This window comes from Rana temporaria, chromosome 6 (genome assembly GCF_905171775.1).
Source record: "Rana temporaria chromosome 6, aRanTem1.1, whole genome shotgun sequence".
NCBI classification, from domain to species: domain Eukaryota; kingdom Metazoa; phylum Chordata; class Amphibia; order Anura; family Ranidae; genus Rana; species Rana temporaria.
In genome coordinates, this window is record NC_053494.1 from 116,369,425 (window position 1) to 116,392,642 (window position 23,218).

The 23,218-nt window shown below is 46.8% G+C and overlaps 1 protein-coding gene across 2 annotated transcripts in view; it reads right to left on the reverse strand.

The window, feature by feature from the left end:
- Window positions 1–23,218, reverse strand: part of KIAA2012 (KIAA2012 ortholog) — a 239,891-nt gene that overhangs the window by 74,349 nt on the left and 142,324 nt on the right. The window lies entirely within an intron of this gene.

Genomic DNA, 23,218 nt, shown 5'->3' on the forward strand with positions numbered 1-23,218 from the left:
TGCTAATTTTAAAGCCTAATATACAAGTTATTGTCGTAAAACGGGGTTGAGAACCCGGGTCTTGCCCCAAGGAACATGTATCAATGGAAAAAAAAAGTTTTTTCTGGAACAGTGATTTTAATGATGCTTAAAGTGAAAAAAAGAAAATGAAAAATTCCTTTAAATATCATACCTGCTGGGTGTCTATAGTAGTGGCATGTGTTTAGAACTGTCCCTGCACAAAATTAGATTACTATATGAAAAAAGTAATGTAAAACTGCTTGCGGCTTTAATGTAATGTCTGGTCCCTGCAATATGGATGAAAATCATTGAGATAAATAGCACAGACACAGACAGTACACACACCACGTAGCTTTAGGTGCACACTGCAGGGGACAAAGGCAGTACACACACCATGTAGCTTTCGGTGCACACTGCAGAGGACCCAGGCAGTACACACCATGTAGCTTTAGGTGCACAATGCACCTTTTGCAGCAGACACATCTCTAGAACTGTTAAGAGGAGACTGTGTGAATCAGGCCTTCATGGTAGAATATCTGCTAAGAAACCACTGCTAAAGAAAGGCAACAAGCAGAAGAGACTTGTTTGGGATAAAGAACACAAGGAATGGACATTAGACCAGTGGAAATCTGTGCTTTGGTCTGATGAGTCCAAACTTAAGATCTTTGGTTCCAACCCCCGTGTCTTTGTGCGACGCAGAAAAGGTGAATGGATGGACTCTACATGCCTGGTTCCCACCGTGAAGCATGGAGGAGGAGGTGTGATGGTGTGGGGGTGCTTTGCTGGTGACACTGTTGGGGATTTAATCAAAATTGAAGGCATACTGAACCAGCATGGATACCACAGCATCTTGCAGCGGCATGCTATTCCATCCGGTTTGCGTTTAGTTGGACCATCATTTATTTATCAACAGGAAAATGACCCCAAACACACCTCCAGGCTGTGTAAGGGCTATTTGACCAAGAAGGAGAGTGATGGGGTGCTGCGCCAGGTGACCAATATGAAATATATTTTCAGTTGTTTCACACTTTTTTGTCATGCACATGTGTTAATTCATAGTTTTGATGCCTTCAGTGGTGTGAATCTACAATTTTCATAGTCATGAAAATAAAGAAAACTCTTTGAATGAGAAGGTGTGTCCAAACTTTTGGTCTGTACTATATATATATATATATATATATATATATATATATATATATATATATATATATATATATATATATATATATACTGTAGTGTCTACTTTAAACCACTAGAGGGAGTCATCACACTGCATAGCAGATTTCACACCCTATGTGCAGAGGCACACCAGTGGTTTAGTATAATGTATAATGAGAAGCGTCCAGTGACAGGGTAATGTCACGTTTCCAATAACAACATATTATAATGAAAAATAATTATCTCCAATATTAAACAATTAAGGACAGGAAGGATTTACTCACTTCCTGACCAGGCCATTTTTTTGCGATATGGCACTATGTCTTTTAACTGACAATATATATATTTACTTTTTGCTATAATAAATATTAAAAAAAAAAAAACCTTGATCAGTTTAGGCCAATATGTATTCTTCTACATATTTTTGGTAAAAAAAAAAAAATGCAATAAGCGTATATTGATGAGTTTGTGCAAAAGTTATAGCGTCTACAAAATAGGGAAAAGATTTTTATTATTATTATTATTATTATTATTTTTTTTTACTAGTAATGGGGGCGATCAGTGATTTTTAGCAGGACTGCGACATTGTGGTGAACAGATTAGACACCTAACTGACATTTTTGATTTTTTTGGAAAGCAGGGACATAATTACAGTAATCAGTGTTAAAAACATAACTCCCAACTGTCCCTGATTTCGAGGGACTGTCCCTGATCTGGAGCAATGTCCCTCTGTCCATCTTTCCTTCTCACTTGTGCCTCATTTTAGTCTGATCTATATAGTTGTATATAAAATGCACTTTTTATCTTTCAAAAAGTGTTTCCCAGTGCTAAACCTTTCATCCAAATTCTAAATTGCTGCATTTGTAAATGTTAAAAGCAAATATAAAGGAAAAGTAGTGGTTAAAAAAAAGCACTTGTGGATTTAATTAACCTTTTTTTTGGTTAATTCTCCTTTGAAGGGGGTGTGGCAGGGAGTGTGTCCTATGCCTACATATGTTTGCTAGTAGGTGTCACTTATTCCCATCTCATCTGCAAATTTTGGGAGGTATGTAAAAATATGCACTGTTACTGTACTGTAATGACACTAGCAGGAAAGGGGGTAACATCAGAGGCGATCAAGGGGTTAAATGCGTTCCCTCACTGTGTGTTCTAACTCTATGGGGGACTGTGTGACTGGGGAAACACATAGATCCATCTTCCTGCTTAGCAGAAGGACAGAACCTGTGTGATCTCCCCTGTCAGAACAGAGATTTGTCATGTTTACACTGTGGGGAATGATCGCAGGTGGCCAGTGGACATTGAGTCCACCAGACCTGCTGAATGACTCCCCTGCAGGCCAATGGGAGCGCGTGCACCTCCAGCAGGGCATGCCCACAAAAGCGAGATCCCACGCCGACGTATACCTACGGTGATTCACAGGATTGTACCACCTTGTACCACGCAGTATAATGGCGGCGGGTGGTCGGCAAGCAATTAATAATAAATTGTAAGCTTCTGTAAATGGGGGTGGTTTTGAATGGTAGCATAGTACATGGAATGAGCACGTAGGTTGGACAGAAATACAGCACAAATTAGAGCAATTTAAAGCGGGAGTTCACCCATAATTTTTTTTTTACCCTTAGATTGATGCTCATTTTGTCTAGGGGAATCAGCTAGTTGTTTTAAAATCGAAGCTGTACTTACCGTTGTAGAGAGCGATCTTCTCCGCCGCTTCCGGGTATGGTCTTCGTGACTGGGCGTTCCTATTTTGATTGACAGTCTTCCGACAGGCTTCCGACGGTCGCATCCATCGCGTCACTAGTAGCCGAACGTCGGCGCGGCTCTATACGGCGCCTGCGCACCGACGTTCGGCTACTTTCGGAAAATCGTGACGCGATGGATGCGACCGTCGGAAGCCTGTCGGAAGACTGTCAATCGAAATAGGAACGCCCAGTCCCGCAGCCCATACCCGGAAGCGGTGGAGAAGATCGCTCTCTACAACGGTAAGTACAGCTTCGATTTTAAAACAACTAGCCGATTCCCCTAGACAAAATGAGCATCAATCTAAGGCCCCATACACACGATAGAATCCATCCGCAGATAAATCCCAGCAAATGGGTTTCTGCGGATAGATCCTATGGTGTGTACACGCCAGCGGATCTGTTTCCGCGGAGAAATCTCCTCTGGGATGGATTCCAGCAGATCGGATATTTGCTGACATGCACAACAAATCCATCTGCTGGAATCCATCCCAACAGATGGATCCGCTCGTCTGTACAGACTCACCGGATCCATCCGTCCAAAGGGATTCCCCGCACGCGTCGTAATGATTTGACGCATGTGTGGAATTCCTTATATGACAGCGTCGCGCCCGTCGCCGCGTCATAATCGCGGCGACGGCGCGACACGTCATCGCCAGAGGATTTCCGCGCGGATTTCAATGCGATGGTGAGTACACTCCATCGCATAGAAATCTGCGGAAATCTTTGAGAGGATTTATCCGTGGAAACGGTCCGCTGGACCGTATCCGCGGATAAATCCTCTCGTGTGTATGGGGCCTAAGGGTAAAAAATGTTATTTCCGGGTGAACCTCCACTTTAACAAAAGTTCTTGGGTAGCACAGAAGGTATTCACATGTCTCATCCACATACAGGGGGTCCCCGACTTACGAACAAGTTAGGGACTTTAGGATTGTTCCTAAGTCAAAAATGCTTGTAAGTCTAAAACCGCATGCGCAGAACGGCAAGTACGTATTTTTCCGATGTTTTGTCGAATGGCCGCGCATGCGTAGAACTGGAGGTACGTCATTTCCGATGTTCCGTCGAATGTGCCACCGTCAAAAATGGCCGTGCATGCGCAGAACGGCAGATACGTCCCGTTCGTAAGTAGGAGTTGTTCGTAAGTCGGGCGTTCATAAGTCAGGGACCCCTCTGTATAAAAGGATAATTAAAAATTTGGGGTCAGTATTCAGGACTATGCAAATCATTACTTTATGCCTCATCAGTCAGATGTATTATTATACAGGATTTATGCATGTCCAGAGCTGATGGTGTATAGTTCAAATATAGCGTAAAATTATAGAGCCATTTATTTCCAACTGCAGACAGCTGTTTCAGACTTTTTGCTTATCATCAGTGCAGTACACGTTAACCGTTTTATCTACAGAGTAGTGCTTGGGACCCAATGAGGAATAAGACATGTTAATACCTTGTGTTCTAAGAAGGCTTTACTATGTTACGCACCAATTCGTTTGGAAGACTTTTTGATTGCCTTAGTCCCTTCTCGCCATAACCTGTATAGTTATACAGTCTATGAAAATAGATGATCTCTCTGCAGTTACTTCTAAGGAAAAGCCAATATTATGTGCCCTCATTCAAGTTATGCTGAGACAAAGCTTGGGGTTTTAATGAGCCCTTTTTTTTTGGTTGATTTATTGCCATTCTGTATTATTTTAGCTTTGTAAGGAGTTAGTTGATTACTAACCCTTGTGGGAGCACAGTGGTTTAGAACATCAAAGCTTGGTTTTAAATGCTGTCTGAAAAGTTCAGTGCTGTCAGTGCTGTGTGGAGGTTGCAGTGAAGACAGCCCTATGACAGAGGGGCTTATATCCAGAGAGGAAGCCTTGTGATGAGAGGCAGCTGTCTCCTTCTCTGAGACTTGACAAAGCACAGGCATGTCCCAAAACCCCCAAAAAAAGAAAACACACAATTCTGCACTGACACCGAGGTCACATAACTTGTCAGACCCAAGATGCCATTATTATCTTTGAAGTGGGATGGCACGTGCTGCCAGCTTACCTTCATATAACTTTCTCACAGTCAAAGGACTAAACCAAAAAAACATTTTTGGCAAAAATGAAAATCGTGGTGGCAGTAGTTTCTCATAATAGCAATAGAGTCATAACATGTTCATATTTTAAATTCTACATTTTTGTGTAAAATAAATAAATAAACACATTCAATGAGAAGTGTCGCTTGTACTGGTGCTGGCTGTCCCACTTGAAACCAAAAGTTCTCTGCCTTCTCATACCCCTGCAGTCGCAATCCTCTGGTACTGCAGATGTTAGTACAGCTGATGGACCTGTCCCAGGCACTTGCCAAGAGTACTGAATACGCCTGCCCTTTCTGCTCTTCTCCTTCATTCATAGCTTCCATCAATGAAAAGTGCTTTATGAATGGAGGAGGGGGACCTTTTATTCATCTGCCTGTCCTACATTCATAGAGAACATTTCTTTTCAAAAGGCAATCCACTGAGGCCTGGCTGAGTTAGTGTCAGGCCTAACCATGCAGTGCTAGCTAGTCTGGAGAAGTTAACAGTCTGCAGCAAGTGAAGTGCTGGAGCATACCTCCCAACAGTCCCGGATTCCACGGGATCTTCCCGCAATTTGAAGTATGTCCCGGGGTCCCGCGGATCTGGGCTGAAGTCCCGGAGCCCAGAGCTGGAACAAGTTCCAGCCCTGGGCTCCACTCAGAAGGTTTACCCTCAATGAGTGCAATGTGTGCTCTCACACCCAGCACCAATTGAGGATTTTTGATAGAAAATCTGACCACAAACTCTGCTTCTCCCCCAGTGTTGCCAACCGTCCGTTAATTTACGGACAGCACGTAAATTTAACCCCCTTTTCGGGGTGTCCGTAAGGTCCATTATGGGGTGCCCGCATCGGGTGCCCGTAAAAAAAGATGGCCGCGAGCCGACCATGCAACTGCACATGTGCCGTTCCGAAGCCGGGCCGAGCTCGGGAAAGCTTGTATCCGCTCGGCCGGGCGGTGCATGCGCAGTAACATAATAGACGATCGAGTCAGGAGGGACACTATGGCAGTGACAGTCGTTGGCTCATGCAGAGCACTCGCCATAGGCAGAGGACAGAGCGGTGACAGCACAGCACAGCCCAGCCAAGCACAGCACAGCCCAGCCATTTATTTAAGGTAATAAAGAAGCTGGTGGTGGCAGGAGGTGATGGGGGCATGAGGTGATGGTGGAAGAAGGTTATGCTGGCACCGTGGCAGGAGGTGGGTGAGGTGATGGTGGCAGAAGGTAATGCTGGCATGAGGTGGTGGTGCAGGAGGTGATGGTGGCAAGAGCCGATTGTGGCAGGAGGTGGGGGTGGTGGGTGCCGGAGGTGATGGCGGCAAGAGCTGGCAGGAGGTGGGGGTGGTGGGTGCAGGAGGTGATGGCGGCAAGAGCTGGCAGAAGGTGGTGGTGGTGGGAGCAGGAGGTGATGGCGGCAAGAGCTGGCTGGAGGTGATGGTGGTGGGAGCAGGAGGTGATGGCGGCAAGAGCTGGCAGGAGGTGGTGGTGGTGGGAGCAGGAGGTGATGACGTCAAGAGCTGGCAGGAGGTGGTGGTGGTGGGGGCAGGAGGTGATGACGGCACCTATACATCTGCATACAGCGCTCCCAAAATGCCCCTGCCCATTGCAGAATCGCCTGAAAAAGGCTTCAGAAGCTTCAGAAGCGCCGCAACACAGGAGTTTTTAACCCCTTTTTTTGGGGTTAAAAGTGCCCAGCTGAAAAGCACTGCCTAAACAGTGGTAAAGCACCGCTAAAGCGAACGCACAGGCGACCCCAGTGTGAAAAGGGGTCTTAAGCTTCCGGGTTTTATTTTCACAGCATTATTGAACAAGCTGAAGTTAGAAGCTGATTGGCTACCCTGCACACCTGCACCAGATTTTGCGCGCACCCGTCTTAGTAAATTTAGCTCACAATGTATAATCCACTGTTGTGATTGACGGAAACCATGAGAAATAGCCATTACTAGAGTGTATCCATGTTATGGTTGCAGAGAGGATCCAGCAGACCAGCAGCATTTTGATGCAATACAGCATGAAAGCGAAAATTACATCTGTTTATGATATAGGGTGTATGTATATATATATATATATATATATATATATATATATATATATATATATATATATATATATATATATATATATATATATATATATATAGAGAGAGAGAGAGAGAGAGAGAGAGAGAGAGAGAGATGCAGATATATATCTCTATATAAATATATGTGTGTGAAAATAAGCCTTTTAACCTTATCCACCCAACACTAATCTATTTAGTGCTGTATTAAAGGTAAAAATAAGTCAGTTTTGGCCCACTTGGTCTAATAATCTTTTGTCAGCTTACTGTGCAAACCTCAGTGGATCAATAATTTATTGATCTTAGTACAGCACTAAGCATACTATTACAACCCTGTTTTTTTTCTATATTTAATTAAAACTGCACTGTCTATCTTTAAAGCGGTTGTAAACCGCATAAACTTTTTTTTTTTTCCCCCAAACCTGCAATGCAAAAGGCATAATAGGCTAGTATGCACCGCATACTAGCCTATTATGAAATACTTACCTCGGAACGAGGTGTGTACCACTTACCTGGTCCACGCCGAGCAGGATGTCATCTTGCTCCGGCGTGTCTTCCGGGTATCGCCGCTCCAGCGCTGTGATTGGCTGGAGCGGCGATGACGTCACTCCCGCGCGTGCGCGCGGGAGATTTAAAATCGGCAGGGTCCGGCGATGCCGGTCCTTCAGCCGTGGAGTCCCCCCTGCGCATGCGCCGCCCGCATTGCGGGGGTAATATCTCCTAAACCGTGCAGGTTTAGGAGATATTCTCCTTACCTACAGGTAAGCCTTGTTGTAGGCTTACCTGTAGGTAAAAGTCCAAATAGTGGGTTTACAACCACTTTAAGAAGCCAATGAACACTAGCCCCAAAACAAAATCCTTAGCTTTGATACACCAGATTGGCTCATTCACACTAGTCATGGGCTAAAACACATGCGGACGGGTGTTTGTTGTGTTATGTAGCAGTGCTTTGTATTTCTACAACACAAGGCACTGTTTACCTTTGTATTTCTTTTAACCTTATTGAAGTATCCCAACCTGATGCTTCATCAAGTCTATGCACTGCAGCGTGCTGCAACACATTATACTAAATTTTGCTGAATATAAACATGCTTGGAACAAACATAGATCTATACTCAAACAAAAAAGTTAACGAAAAAACAAAAAAATACAATACAAAAAAACAGACAGACAGTTTCTGCCAATACTTTTCTATGTTTATGCAGCATGTTTGCATTTTTATGCAGCACACTGCAACCCACCTCAACACACCATTGTGATGTGAATGGTGGTGGAAACAAAACAATTGATTTCAATGTGCCCTTGTGTTGAGCCTGTGTTGATCTATGCAGATCAACACAGCTCAATGGAGATGTTGTGAACCCAGAAGGCACCCATAGACATCAAAGAGGTAGATACTAATGAACTATTTTTGAACACATTTGTTTAAATTGTAAGAATGTTTTGGTTATATGAATTACTACTCCCCATGAAGAAAACAAAATTAAAGTTGATGTAAACCTACCATACACCCAGTGAAGTGAACAGCCTCAGATGATACATAGGGATTAAATTAAATCTCCCTACATAGGTTTTACATGTATATCTGCTGTCTTCACATTTATATACTGTTTAGAAAGTTAAAATCGTGTTAGGAGATTTTCTCTTCCTGGTTAACACAGAGTGTGATGTCTGGGCATACAGCCAAGATAGCTAACATTGCTGATTGGAGGAAAACCCCCTCTCATCATAGGCAGAGACTCTCACAGGTGTTTTGTAATAGGACCTACTCCCTGCTAATCTATTTTAGCAACCTCCCCGGACAGAAGGTTCAGGCTGCTTTTGTTTAAAGTGTCCGAGAATTTGTCAGAAGTTATCAGGCTGATAACAGAGGAACAATTCAGGAGAGAGCTAAGGGACTTACATCCACTTTAACAAACATGACCTGCAAAATTGTGATTGTCAGTGTTGGGTTAAAGTGGTTGTAAACCTCAGACATGAAATATGAACAAAGCATATCCCTCTATACTGTGTGCTTTTCTCACTCCAGACCACTAAGTGTAATTTCTCTCTCTCTCTTTCTCTCTCTCTTTCTATATATATATATATATATATATATATATATATATATATATATATATATATAATGTGTTGCGCTTAAATAAATATAGTTCAGTAAGTCCAGGTGTCAGTAACGTGAAACTATAATAATAGTTCATAAACAATATACACATGTCCAAATGTCTTGAATGCCACAATCACCAACAGGTTCCTCCACCTTGTGAATACGCCACCACCAATTAATGGATGTGCTCTTACCAGATAACGTTGACCACCTATTCCGGGGGCTCAAGGGAGGCTCATGTATCTCATATACTCCATCAACTATTAGTATCCAGCATATGAAGACGAAGGAGATCACTCTAAGTAGCCAGTGGGTAAACCGAAATTCCTCTTGTCTCAAACTATAGTACCGGATGACGTACACCAACAAAAAGATAAGATGCCAAATAGAGTAAAACCCTTAGGATTGGGCTTTATTAAAAAGTAATGCACTTATGTAGCGCCCTGCTTCTGTTGAACATATGCTGCTTTAAATTTAGTGGGGGTCTGAGCTGTTATTTGGCTCAGACCAGAATGATTAAGGGCAATTTAGCCTCTGTTCCAGCCATGGCTGTGCTGAGAGTATCCACCATTGCTCGCCTGGGGGTCTCATTACCACCCCAGGCCAAGGGTGGCAGCAGCAAGGTCAAGGTGTATTGAGTGTCCCCCTCTGCAGCAAATCAGTGGGAGTGGTTGTCCGCTGTGCATGCTGGGGAGGGGTACTTAAGGGGCAGACGCCATTGGTGTGAGGTCTGTCTGTCGTCCGTTCGCGCGTCGTGGCCCGCCTGGCCTGAGGTGCGTGTTCTGAATCCTAGTTCTGGGACCACGCCTGTGGGCCCAGTGGTCTGACTGGGGCCTGTAATGCAAAGGTGATCCTGTGCTGTCCGTCCTGCAGGAGGAAGCCACCTGATGAAGGAAGCCAGGTGAGGACCTATCCTGGAGAGGGCCATGCAAGAGGCTGGTACCTTAGGAGGAGGCCTGGAAACTTCATCGAAGGATGCACCGTACACCGAGAGGCTTGACAGTGTCGCCTGTCATATCTAAAGTTCTAAAGAAACAAAGCTAAAGAGATCCGGGTGCTGAATCCTGTGACAGGGGATTCCGAGCCAAAGTGTCTCATCAAGTGTCTCATCAAGAAAGGAAGGTCTGTGGCAGAGACTGTACTTTACTTTGTATGCCATCCTGACTGCTAGGCCAGTGAGAGGGACCTATCCGGGTGAGCAATACCCACTCTGGCTAGAGTGGCGACGAGAGCTGTATGCTGGAAACAGGAGTGTTTCCTTACTTTGATTATGCACCTGAACCTACCTACCCTTCCACACCTCATCCTTCTTTTCTCCCAAATAAATACAAGAAAAAGAAGTGCATTGTGTGGACATTGAAATTCTTCAGACTCTCTTTTCACCCTGGACAGCGAGGACATAGAGGTAACGTGCCACCCAAAATATAACTAGCAGCTCCTGCGGGGGTAGTGCTACACTTGTGTAGCGCCTGTGTACTTTCAGTCCAGGTGCTATCTTAAATTTAGAGGGGGATGAAAAAGTTAGTTTACTCTCATCCAGCTAATTTATGTAAATTAGGCCTCTACTCTCTCTGGGCTGTACTGCCAGTTCATTCTGTGTTCCAGAGATACCTTTCCATCTCTGGGCGACAGGTGGCAGCAGTGGAGTTCAGTCTGAAGCGCCTCTTGCCAGCAGCCAATCAGAGGAGTTTCTCCCTCGCGGGGCATGCTGGGGGAGGGTACTTCTAGAGCGGACTCCATTCTGGCGGGGTTCGTCTTCTGCTGGTTCCACCTTCAGGGTGTGCGCACATCATGGGCCCCGGCGATATGGCCTACCAGGCCGGGGCGCACGTGCTACGTGGTGTCCTTGGTTCCGGGACCCTGATGGCCCGGAGCAACTGAAGCTGTGGCGGGGGCCCCAGTCATCTACTGGGTCCCCAAAATTCTGAAGAAGATCCCAAGCGAGTTGTGCTGTTCGATTGGGAGTCAGTCTGAGGTGAGCCCGGAGGCAGGCGATCCAACAGGGCCTAGACAATCCATCAGGGATCGAGATGACCGAACATTGACAGTTTGTTTGATGGCTACCTGTCAGTCGGTGACCATTTGAAGGACTACCTGATGGAGATTCAGGCACGAATTTACCAAAGAGGATCTACCTCACTACCTATGTTCTGGAGAAGGAACCTGTGGCAGAGACTGACTCATCAGTTCTATTAAGTCTGTGGCAGAGACTTCGTTTTCTCCTCAAGTTCTTAGTGATACTCTGGCTGCCAGGTCGGTGTGAGAGGCCTGAAAATTTTCAGCGAAGGAGATGCCATCTTCTACATCTCCCTTCTTCTGCTTTACATTCTAAGATGAATGTTGGACTGCCAATGTAGTACCAGCGCACTGACCGCTAGAGGCAGTGTTCTGCAAATTCCTTTTACTACTGCAGAGACTAATTGTAATATGTATATATATAGTTTTTTTTTCTTGCAATTCAGGAAAATGCCTAGCACTTACTGGTATCTCTTTGGGAGGAAGGGAAATCTCATCCTCTGACGAGAGGGTGCGGTCTCAACTCCAATCTCAGGGATTGTGTATATATATATATAGTTAATATATGAGAGTGTGTATATTTTTGGTGTGTGTTCTTTTATTTTGTCTTGCAGGTTCTTGACCTTCTATCAACGCTTTTGGAGAATGGGGCAGAATAGATAGCTAGGGTTGTGTAATTCCATGGTTCTTATTGTAGTATTCAAGGAAACTAATGTTTTGTATCTCAAAGTTTTGTATTTATGCTTTTCCTACTTTATCTCTGTTGCTGTTACGCAGAACCAGGCCAGGAATTCAGGCTTGAATGCCTTTGTTAGGACACTGGGGACAGTGTCATTTCAAGTGGGGGGAGTGTGTAGCGCCTGTGTACTTTCAGTCCAGGTGCTATCTTAAATTTAGAGGGGGATGAGAGAGTTAGTTTACTCTCATCCAGCTAATTTATGTAAATTAGGCCTCTACTCTAGCTGGGCTGTACTTCCAGTTCATTCTGTGTTCCAGAGATACCTTTCTCTGGGCGACAGGTGGCAGCAGTGGAGTTCAGTCTGAAGCACCTCTTGCCAGCAGCCAATCAGAGGAGTTTCTCCCTCGCGGGGCATGCTGGGGGAGGGTACTTCTAGAGCGGACGGCATTCTGGCGGGGTTCGTCTTCTGCTGGTTCCGGGTGCGGCACCCACCTTCAGGGTGTGCGCACATCACGGGCCCCGGCGATATGGCCTACCAGGCCGGGGCGCACGTGCTATGTGGTGTCCTTGGTTCCGTGACCCTGATGGCCCGGAGCAACTGAAGCTGTGGCGGGGCCACAGTCATCTACTGGGTCCCCAAAATTCTGAAGAAGATCCCAAGCGAGTTGTGCTGTTCGATGGGGAGTCAGTCTGAGGTGAGCTCGGAGGCAGGCGATCCAACAGGGCCTAGACAATGCATCGGGGATCGAGGTGACCGGACATTACCAGTTTGTTTGATGGCAACCTGACCATTTGAAAGACTACCTGAGGGAGATTCAGGCACAAATTTACCAAAGAGGATCTACCTTACTACCTATGTTCTGGAGAAGGAACCTGTGGTAGAGGTCCCATTCTGACTCGTCAGTTCTATTAAGTCTGTGGCAGAGACTTAGTTTTCTCCTCAAGTTCTTAGTGATACTCTGGCTGCCAGGTCGGTGTGAGAGGCCTGTCCAGGTACACTACACCCACTCCAGCTGGAGTGGCGATGAAGCAAAGTGTTATTTGAAGCAGGACTGCTTCTGTTCTATCCAAGCCTGAATCTGCAACTTCTCCTCTTCACCCATCTTTCTCTATCTACCTCAAGTTCATTGTTTGCCATGTTGGGCAAGAATAAAAGAACAGAAAAAGACACCTTGCTGCTTGGACATTCCGTCATTGCTCAGCATCATCATCATACCCCTAGACCAGGGGTGGGCAATTATTTTTTCGATGGGGCCACATGAGAAACTAAAAATATTTTGGAGGGCCGGGCCAAAAGGCTAAACTCAATACTGCATAAAATCAATTGTATTTCTTTATAAAAAGCAGTAAATATCATTGTTGGACAACTGGTACGAGTACTTGTTATAGACATGGCACAGGAGGGGGACAGAGGCTGGGGACATGGCACAGGAGGGGGACAGAGGCTGGGGACATGGCACAGGAGGGGGACAGAGGCTGGGGACATGGCACAGGAGGGGGACAGAGGCTGGGGATATGGCACAGGAGGGGGACAGAGGCTGGGGACATGGCACAGGAGGGGGACAGAGGCTGGGGACATGACACAGGAGGGGGACAGAGGCTGGGGACATGACACAGGAGGGGGACAGAGGCTGGGGACATGACACAGGAGGGGGACAGAGGCTGGGGACATGGCACAGGAGGGGGACAGAGGCTGGGGACATGGCACAGGAGGGGGACAGAGGCTGGGGACATGACACAGGAGGGGGACAGAGGCTGGGGACATGACACAGGAGGGGGACAGAGGCTGGGGACATGACACAGGAGGGGGACAGAGGCTGGGGACATGACACAAGAGGGGGACAGACGCTGGGGACATGACACAGGAGGAGGACAGACGCTGGGGACATGACACAGGAGGGGGACAGACGCTGGGGACATGACACAGGAGGGGGACAGACGCTGGGGACATGACACAGGAGGGGGACAGACGCTGGGGACATGACACAGGAGGGGGACAGACGCTGGGGACATGACACAGGAGGGGGACAGACGCTGGGGACATGACACAGGAGGGGGACAGACGCTGGGGACATGACACAGGAGGGGGACAGACGCTGGGGACATGACACAGGAGGGGGACAGACGCTGGGGACATGACACAGGAGGGGGACAGACGCTGGGGACATGACACAGGAGGGGGACAGACGCTGGGGACATGACACAGGAGGGGGACAGACGCTGGGGACATGACACAGGAGGGGGACAGACGCTGGGGACATGACACAGGAGGGGGACAGACGCTGGGGACATGGCACAGGAGGGGGACAGACGCTGGGGACATGACACAGGAGGGGGACAGACGCTGGGGACATGGCACAGGAGGGGGACAGACGCTGGGGACATGGCACAGGAGGGGGACAGACGCTGGGGACATGACACAGGAGGGGGACAGACGCTGGGGACATGACACAGGAGGGGGACAGACGCTGGGGACATGACACAGGAGGGGGACAGACGCTGGGGACATGACACAGGAGGGGGACAGACGCTGGGGACATGACACAGGAGGGGGACAGAGGCTGGGGACAGGCAGCCACTGTTTAATCAATAACAATTGATTAAACAGTGGCTGCGTGTGATGGCACAGTGGCTGCGTGTGATGGCACAGTGGTTGCGTTTGATGGGCACAGTGGCGACAATTGATGGCACAGTGGCTGCGTGTGATGGGCACAGTGGCAACAATTGATGGCACAGTGACTGCGTGTGTTGGCACAGTGGCTGCATGTGATGGCACTGTGGCTGCGTTTGATGGGCACAGTGGCTGCGTGTGATTGGCACAGTGGCTGCGTTTGATGGGCAGAGTGGCTGCGTGTTATTGGCACAGTGGCTGCGTGTGATTGGCACAGTGGCTGCATTTGATGGGCACAGTGGCTGCATTTGATGGGCACAGTGGCTGCGTGTGATTGGCACAGTGGCTGCGTGTGATTGGCACAGTGGCTGCGTGTGATTGGCACAGTGGCTGCGTTTGGGAACAGTGGCGACAATTGATTGCACAGTGGCTGTGTGTGATTGGCACAGTGGCTGCGTTTGATGGGCACAGTGGCTGCATTTGATGGGCACAGTGGCTGCGTGTGATTGGCACAGTGGCTGCGTGTGATTGGCACAGTGGCTGCGTTTGGGAACAGTGGCGACAATTGATTGCACAGTGGCTGCGTGTGATTGGCACAGTGGCTGCGTTTGATGGGCACAGTGGCTGCATGTGATTGGCACAGTGGCTGCGTGTGATTGGCACAGTGGCTGCGTGTGATTGGCACAGTTGCTGCATGTGATTGCACAGTGGCTGCGTTTGGGAACAGTGGCAACAATTGATTGCACAGTGGCTGCGTGTGATTGGCACAGTGGCTGCGTTTGATGGGAACAGTGGCTGCGTGTGATTGGCACAGTGGCTGCGTGTGATTGGCACAGTGGCTGCGTGTGATTGGCACAGTGGCTGCGTGTGATTGGCACAGTGGCTGCGTTTGATGGGCACAGTGGCGACAATTTATGGTGGCACAGTGGCTGCGTGTGTTGGCACAAGTGGCTGCGTGTGTTGGCACAAGTGGCTGCATGTGTTAGCACAGTGGCTGCGTGTGATGGGCACAGTGGCGACAATTGATGGCACAGTGGCTGCGATTAATGTTAATTCACGCCGCTGAAATGAACCGGCACGACCAACTGAATGGGGGGGGGGAGCGACGAGCACACAAAGTGACAGGAGGAAAGGGAGCCAGGAGCGCACTCGGCAGCCAGGCAGTCGGCACACAATGTGTAAAGTGCCGCTGCCCGTGGCCCCGCGCTGTGACAGTGAGTGACACACTGGCTGGTTGCGCCCCCCTCCTGCACTAAATGGTAGCGCCCGGCCCTGCCTACTGTTATCACCGCGGCGGGGAACATTACAGACAGCGTTCGTTTGAACAGCTGTTTTCCCCGCCGCGCATAGACACTCCCCCTTGGACGGATCTGTCCAATCGCGAGCAAGGGGGAGTGTCTATGTGACTCCCCCTTGCTCCCGATTGGACAGATGTCGAACGCTGTCTGTAATGTTCCCCGCCGCGGTGATTAACGTGGCAGCGGCGGCGGCGGCGATTTCGTCGTCGTCGGCGAGGGGGGCCGGATTAAAAGGTCCGCCGGGCCGTAGTTTGCCCAGGTCTGCCCTAGACGCATCACAGAAAGGTAACACGCCATCCCAAATCTAACCAGCGGCTCCTGCGGGGGTAGCGCTACACTTACATGCCAGCAAAATAAAATCAGCATATTGAATTCCTATTGGGCACAGTAACGATTGTAAACTCTCCTCCAACTGTCGTTATTGTCTGCTGTCTCGTTCCTCTGCTATAAGCATGAGTCACTTCTGATGAGTTTTCCTGATTTTTTGCGCTATAAACAAAAATAGAGCGACAATTTTGAAAAAAAAACTATATTTTTTACTTTTTGCTATAATAAATATTCCCCAAAAATATATAAAAAACGTTTTTTTCCCTCAGTTTAGGCCGATGCATATTCTTCTACATATTTTTGGTAAAAAATCGCAAGAAGTGTTTTGGTTGGTTTGCGCAAAAGTTATAGCGTCTACAAAATAGGGAATAGTTTTATGGCATTTTTATTAATAATTTTTTTTTTATACTAGTAATGGCAGCGAACAACGATTTTTATCGGACTGCGACATTATAGCGGACACATCAGACACTTTTGACACATTTTTACACTTTTGACACATTATAAAAATGCACTGATTACAGTGAAAATGACACTGGCAGTGAAGGGGTTGCTGTGGGGGTTAAGTGTGCCCTAGTGAGTGTTTCTTACCCTAGGGGGGATGGGCTGTGTGTGACAAGACAGTCATCACCGCTTCCGATTACAGGAAGCGGTGATCACTGTCATTGTCACTAGGCAGAGCGGGGAGATGCTTGTTTACATTAGCATCTTCCCGCTCTATCTCTCCATGAGACGATCGCGGGTATCCCTGTGGCGATCAAGTCCGTAGGACCCGCAGTTCACGGAGCTTGCGACAGGCACGCGCGCACGCCACTGGCGGCACGTGCGTGCACAATGGCACTTTCTTAAAGGGGACGTATATATATACGTCCTTCTGCCCAGGAGTGCCATTGTGTCAACGTATATATGCGTGTGGCGGTCGGGAAGCGGTTAAATATGCAAATGAGTTACATAATACCAATGCTATAGGCTACAGTGGTATAGAGGGCATTCCGTTTTAGTTTGAGGTCTTTTTACGTTTCCTAATTTGAAAGTCAATTCCATTTTCCTGCTACCTGGGATGAAGTACGCCCCTTTTTAAGCAGCCACATAATAATATGGAGCAGATGGAGACAATTTTGAGAGCAAACCACAAAATATGCCAAGTTATTATGTTTTGTAATCCCCCGCCCCCCTCAGCATGAAGCTGGTTCCTTTGATAATAGAAGAGTTAAAATTTTATCTGTTTTTTGTCAATTCACAAGAGCCAAGGAGCAAAACAAAGGGCTGGTTTGAACAGCTGGAGAAGGCTGAATATGTTACGGAATTGAGTTACCCCCAAAGACACAACAAGAATCAGACACTTGGTAGAAGTCAGACATGCAGAGGAAGCCCACTAACTTGTGTTTCTTTACCTAAGACCCAAGAATGTGACCTGTATTAACTCTGTTTCTTGTTCTACCAGATACTAATGGATTTGGACAAGGTGCGTGGGAAACATCAAAGGGCACAACTGCGCATATTTCTAATATTCATGGCAAGAGAGAGGCAAGGCAGACAAAGACAGATAGGGAGAAAAGTGGCTATATGGGAAAATAAACCTATACCAAAAGCAAATAAGTAAAATATGGAGGTGAAAAGTAGAATGATATCAAATAAATAAGAAAGATGGTGATAGAAAATAAGAAAGGGAGACATGACAGATGGAAGGTTACATTATTTCCTAACCATCAAAATAATGCACCGAATAATAAAAATATATAACATTTTACTTAGAAATGCATTGTAATATTTCCTACTTCTTTTATGTTTAAAGCTGAATTCCAGATATTGCAATTTTTACACAGCTGGACCAAAGTGAGTATGTATGTGTGATACATATAAAAGCTGGAAATCTCTGTTGTAGGAACCGCTACTACAGTGATCTCCACTCAGGGTCCCATGCTGAGTATTCGCCCTGCTGCTTACTAAGCACAGGAGGTCACTCGCTCGCATTGGTGTGCGCAGGCTATTGCATTAGGGTGTGCACTCCAAAGCACAAACACACATGCGTGTATACTCTCTATCCCTCTCTCTTTTTCCCCCTCTCTCTCCCCCTCTTTCCCACTTCCCTCTCTATACCTCCTCTCCCTCTCCTTCTCTCTCTCTCTTCCCCCTCCCTCTCTCCCTCTTCCACTCTCTCTCTCCCTCTCCCTTACTCCCCCTCTCTTTCTCCCCCATTCTCTCCCCCTCTCTCTCTACCACACCATCTCTTCCCCACTCACTCTCTCTCCCTCTGTCTCCCCCCCTCTCCCCTCTCTCTCCCCATCTCCCCCTCTCTACCCCTCCCCCCAATCACCCCCTTCTTTCTCTCCCTCTCTCTTTTCCCCCCACTCTCACCCCTAGGGTGACCACGTGTCCCAGATTGCCCGGGACAGTCCCGCATACAGTGTCCCAGAATGAAACTGACACAGCCACCCCCTCTCCCGGGCCAATCTGCTGCCCCCAAAAAAGCCAGCCACATCACCGCTTTACTCACTGACAGTACTTGTTCTGGCCAGGAATGTCTGGAGGAGCACAATCCCGCCCACTGCTTATGATTGGAGAAATCATAAATCCTGCCTCTTGTGTCCAATCACAAGCTGATTTTTGGAAAGGGAAGGTGTCTCCAAATGGTAGTTTGAAAATGTGGTCACTCGACTCCCCCCCTCCCCCACTCTCTTTTCCTCTCCCTATCTCTCTCTCACCCTTCTTCTCTCCCCCCCTCTCTCCCTCCCTCTCCCCCTCCCTCTCCCTCCCTATCTCTCTCCCCCTTTCGCTCTCTTCCTCTCTCACTCTCCCCTTGCTTGCAGGCAACAGCATGTGGTAAAAATTATGTTACCGCTTTAACAAACATAGACTACAGTCCCGAATGCAATTTTTCTGCTTTCAAAAAAAAATCTGTAAACTCAACTGCCTTTTAAACTACTATAAATGACTAAGTGTACATGTACACATAAGATAACATTGAGGAATGTAAAAAAACACCCAACTGCCCAGCTGCAGTGTACAAGAAGCCTTATGCCGCGTACACACCATCGGTCCATCCGATGAGAACGGACCGATGGACCGTTTTACCGTTAACCAATGAAGCTGACTGATGGTCCGTCACGCCTACACATCATCGGTTAAAGAACCGATCGTGTCAGAATGCGGTGAAGTAAAACACAACAAAGTGCTGAAAAAACGAAGTTCAATGCTTCCAAGCATGCGTCGACTTGATTCTGGGCATGCGTAGATTTTTAACCGATGGTTGTGCCTACTAACGATCGTTTTTTTCCCATCGGTTAGGAATCCATCGGTTAAATTTAAAACACGTTGGCTTTTTTTTAACCGATGGTTAAATAACTGATGGCGCCCACACACGATCTGTTTTGACCAATGAAAACTGTCCATCAGACCATTCTCATCGGTTTAACCGATCGTGTGTACGTGGCATGACTGTATTTTTCTTTTTCTTTGTACTGCCCTTAATGAGCTGCGAACCTCTCCTTTTCACAATCACTTCCATTTGTTTAGAACATGCAGTGCACGTTAGTTGTGGCCATGTGCACTGCTCTATGCACATTACAAATCCCACAGACCATAGTCCCTAGTCCAGTGATGTCGAACCTTGGCACCCCAGATGTTTTGGAACTACATTTCCTATAATGCTCAACTTCAATACAGAGTGCATGCGCATCATGGGAAATGTAGTTCCAAAACATCTGGGGTGCCAAGGTTCACCATCACTGCCCTAGTCCATCTTGGGACCAAGCAAGAGAGGTTCTTACATACAGTGGGACCATGGAGAATGAACAAAGCCACCCTCTAACAGGAAGTCAGATCACAGCAGAAACCAGAGTTTAGAATCACTTTAAAGCAAGCGCTTACATTTTCAGTAAATGGTTTTAAAATAAATGAAGACATTATATTATCTGTGTACTCTCCATCAAACGTAGGTCAGCACTGTAATGGAAATGAATAACATCTAATTTATCTTGACAACAACAAAAAAGACTTTAATAATTATGTAGGTACACCGTATTTCACCAAATCATTAGGAAATTATTAAAACATGGAGGCAAGGACTAATGCTAAGAAATAAAGTGACAGTCTGGGAAGTTACAAAAGAAAGAATTCCATGATACAAATGGCCTCATGTATCATATTGTCAGTACAAAGGGCTGCTGTTATATCCTCAACAACCACATTCTAACCTTTAGATTCTTATGCCCTGTACACACGATAGGAATTTCCGATTGGATAAAATCTGATGGAATTTTTCGTCGGAATTCCGTTCAAGCTGTCTTGCATACACACTGTCAGACCAAATTGCGACCGTCCAAAACGCAGTGACGTAAAAGCCTACGACGAGCTGAGAAAAATTAAGTTCAATGCTTCCGAGCATGTGTCGACTTGATTCTGAGCATGCGTGGCTTTTTTCTCCGTCGGAGTTCCACACAGACGATAGGAATTTCCAATAGGATTTTTTTCCATCGGAAAAACATAAAACATGTTCTATTTCTAAACTCCGACGAAAAAAGTCCGATGGGGCCCACACATGGTCGGAATATCCGATGAAAAAATTCCATCTGGCTTTTTTCATTCTGAAATTCCGATCGTGAGTACAAGGCATAATTGTAATTTCTTAGGACAGGTTTGGATTTGATCAGACGTTACAGCTAAATAATGTCAGTTTTAGGCTCAGAAACTCCAACACACGGGGACCAATGAGTTAAACATGCCAGTTCCAAGGAATGCAGTAAATCCACCTCTGAGCCCAAGTGACAGAGTGGAGGATGTATTGCGCTGAATGCAGTTTTATTTAAACAAATGCACAAGGGCCAATTAGTTATTGCTGGAAAGCAAACTATAATCACTTCAGCATGGGGGAAACGCTGTCCTGAAATCACAGGGAAGAAACACTGATCCATGATGTCAGGATGACCATCTGCCTTATTGTTTCCAGACATGCAGTGGAATTTGAAGTTCCCCTAATTTAGTTATACACTGTTATGACCACAGGGCACCATAGCAATATTCTTGATTTGGGGTTGCTGGAAGATTGGATAGAATGAATAAAGCAATGTTTTCCCTGTGAAGTGTTATGTGACAAGAAAAAAAAAAAATACAAGATACACAACGCATAACAGACATCAGCACAAGTTATGCAGAATGCTGGGTAACAAACAATCAATCATTTAATAAACTGAGATCTCATCTCTATACATGTATACCCCTGTTGACTGCAAAAGATTTAGAAATCTTTGTGAGTTTTAAACACTCAAGTACAACTAAAGGTTCCTATATGACAGGCTTAACACGTATTAAATCCAGTTAATATGTAATGCACAAACCTCATAAAATGATCATTCTTCATTTGTGTCTCATGTGCTCCCCCTCCCCAGACACTGCAGCTCACAGAGGGAGAGTTTTAACAACAAAGGCAGTGCTCTCAATCTTTGAAAGCAGTGGGCAGGACTAGGAGTGGCGAGGTGCTGACTGTCAGGGCTTTTAAATCAGCAGTGACAATGTTGATTGGCCACTTGTCCTCCTAAAAAATTTCACCCCACTATCCTGCCAGAAAGCACAGCCTAAATGAGAGCGATAACTCTGTTCTGAATTCGGGAGCAATGCAGCATTGTTGCCACCGTATCAAAGAAAGTTGTATTAAGTGAATTTTACTGGCAGTGCCAGCATGCAGACAGGGAATTCCTGCCAGTAACCTGTGTAGGCACGACCCTGGCTTTTCTCCAGACCATGTCTCTCAGTCTGACTGCTTAACTGTACATGACCCTGGCCTGTCTCAGGACCACGTTTCTCACTGTGGCTGGGCACCTGTACTTGACCCTGGCTTGACTTATGGACAAACAGATTATCTCCCTACTGGAGGTATAGTCTCCATACTGCTGCATCTAAGCTTTCTAAGAATCTTACAGACTGTTGGCCACGGCCGCTCTTGGAGTGTCTCTAAGGCCTCGTACACACCATCGGACATGTCCGATGAAAACGGCCCGCGGACCGTTTTCATCGGACATGTCCGCTCAGAGATTTCGGTTTGATGGCTGTACACACCATCAAACCGAAATCTGCGCGGACAGAGAACGCGGTGACGTGGTCGCGACGTGGCCGCGACGATGCCGCGGCAAGATGCGCGACCCTGGAAGGTCAATGCTTCCACGCATGCGTCGAATCACTTCGACGCATGCGAGGGCTTTCGGCCGAGCGGACATGTCTGGTGAGTCGTACAGGCGACCGAACATGTCCGCCGGACAGGCTTCCAGCGGACATGTTTCTTAGCATGCTAAGAAACATTTGTCCGCTGGAAACCTGTCCGATCCGCCGGAAAATTGTCCGGTCGGCCGTACACATGACCGAACATGTCCGCGGAAACTGGTCCGCGGACCAGTTTCAGCAGACATGTTCGGTCGTGTGTACGAGGCCTAAGACTTCTGTCTACAGCCCTGACAGATCGTTGTTCTTAATCTTTAGGAGCAGACGATCCCCTAACAGAACCAGGATCCTCCTCCCCTGACAGAACCGGGATTTGTGTGTTTACACTCACGTTCTGACTCTCGTACCCACAATTGCTGGTGGCCATCAGGCATCGCAACCGCCCGGCCACACGCATCAGGTCCCCGGCCATGCAGCGGGCACTTGCTAAGGCTCTTAAAGGAGCCAACGTACCTGTATGTTGGTTCGTGTAGGGCTGCCAACCTGCCGCAGTATATGTACGTGAGCTGGCCGGGAAGTGCTTAAGGAAGGGGTCAATACCCCTACAAACCCTGGGCCTCTAAACCCTCCAAGCCAATAGAGAACTTTTCTTTAGTATGAAGAAGTGGGGGATGTCTGTTAGCCTTTGGTAATACCAGGTCAGAAAGCATCTTGGGTGCCTGGCTAGGGAAAATAGTGTTCAGGCGCTACAAGGTAGATTTCAGGTCTACATCCAGATTAATTTCATACTCCAACCTTTTCACTGTTCCAAAACCAAATGTGGGTATTTGTTCCATCCTATACTTGAAGGGTCTACATGTTTTCATTCGAACTCAAAAGCTCTGCATTGAATCCACTAAGTCTTCCGTAGACCTCATCCATCAAAGAGATTTATTTTGCCTTTGTGAAAATCAAAGACGAGTACTTGCATGTCTTCATTTTACCAGTGCATCAGCACTACCTTTGGTTTCTGTGGGCACTCAGCGCT